This window comes from Arachis hypogaea, chromosome 9, assembly GCF_003086295.3.
Source record: "Arachis hypogaea cultivar Tifrunner chromosome 9, arahy.Tifrunner.gnm2.J5K5, whole genome shotgun sequence".
Taxonomy (NCBI): Eukaryota; Viridiplantae; Streptophyta; class Magnoliopsida; order Fabales; family Fabaceae; genus Arachis; species Arachis hypogaea.
Window position 1 is genome coordinate 84,469,581 of NC_092044.1, and position 1,379 is coordinate 84,470,959.

The following is a 1,379-nucleotide window of genomic DNA, read 5'->3' on the forward strand; positions in this document are numbered from 1 at the left end:
CGAAAATTACTTCCCCTCTTCTCACATCCTTCTATTTATGGACTAACACTATTCCTTAATGCAAAATTCGAACTCCATCTTCTTTGATAAGTTCGAATTTTCTACTTCTGCCTTTTATTTTTCTTTTCCTCTGACACCTCAAGGAATCTCTATACTGTGACATAGAGGATTCCACATTTTCTTGTTCTCTTCTTTTTCATATGAGCAGGAGCAAAGACAAAAGCATTCTTGTTGAGGCTGATCCTGAACCTGAAAGGACCTTGAAGAGAAAGCTAAGAGAAGCCAAGGCACAACTCTCTGTAGAGGACCTAACAGAAATCTTCAAAGAAGAAGAACCCATGGCAGCCGAAAACAACAACAATGCCAACAATGCAAGGAAGGTGCTGGGTGACTTTACTGCACCTACTCCCGATTTCTATGGGAGAAGCATCTCTATCCCTGCCATTGGAGCAAACAACTTTGAGCTTAAGCCTCAATTAGTTTCTTTAATGCAACAGAATTGCAAGTTCCATGGACTTCCATTGGAAGATCCTCATCAGTTCTTAGCTGAATTCTTGCAAATCTGTGACACTGTCAAGACTAATGGGGTTGACCCTGAGGTCTACAGACTGATGCTATTCCCTTTTGCTGTAAGAGACAGAGCTAGGACATGGTTGGACTCTCAACCTAAAGAAAGCCTGGACTCTTAGGAAAAGCTAGTCAATGCCTTCTTGGCAAAGTTCTTTCCACCTCAAAAATTGAGTAAGCTTAGAGTGGAAGTCCAAACCTTCAGACAGAAGGAAGGAGAATCCCTCTATGAAGCTTGGGAAAGATACAAACAATTAATCAGAAAGTGTCCTTCTGATATGCTTTCTGAATGGAGCATCATAGGTATTTTCTATGATGGTCTCTCTGAACTGTCCAAAATGTCTTTGGATAGCTCTGCTGGAGGATCTCTTCATCTGAAGAAGATGCCTACAGAAGCTCAAGAGCTAATTGAAATGGTTGCAAATAACCAATTCATGTACACTTCTGAAAGAAATCCTGTGAACAATGGGACCAATTAGAAGAAAGGAGTTCTTGAGATTGATACTCTGAATGCCATATTGGCTCAGAACAAAATATTGACTCAACAAGTCAATATGATTTCTCAAAGTCTGTCTGGAATGCAAAATGCACCAAGCAGTACTAAGGAGGCTTCATCTGAGGAAGAAGCTTATGATCCTGAGAACCCTTCAATGGAAGAGGTGAATTACATGGGAGAATCCTATGGAAACACCTATAATCCTTCATGGAGAAATCATCCAAATCTCTCATGGAAGGATCAACAGAGACCTCAACAAGGTTTCAACAATAATAATGGTGGAAAAAACAGGTTTAGCAATAGCAAGCCTTTTCCA

General features: G+C 40.3%; 1 non-coding gene across 1 annotated transcript; it reads right to left on the reverse strand.

Annotated features, from left to right (window-relative positions):
• Window positions 1-743: 743 nt before the first annotated feature.
• LOC112713973 (small nucleolar RNA R71) lies at window positions 744-851 on the reverse strand. The gene has a single exon (XR_003158933.1). It is a non-coding gene; the product is annotated as a small nucleolar RNA R71 (small nucleolar RNA).
• Window positions 852-1,379: the final 528 nt, after the last annotated feature.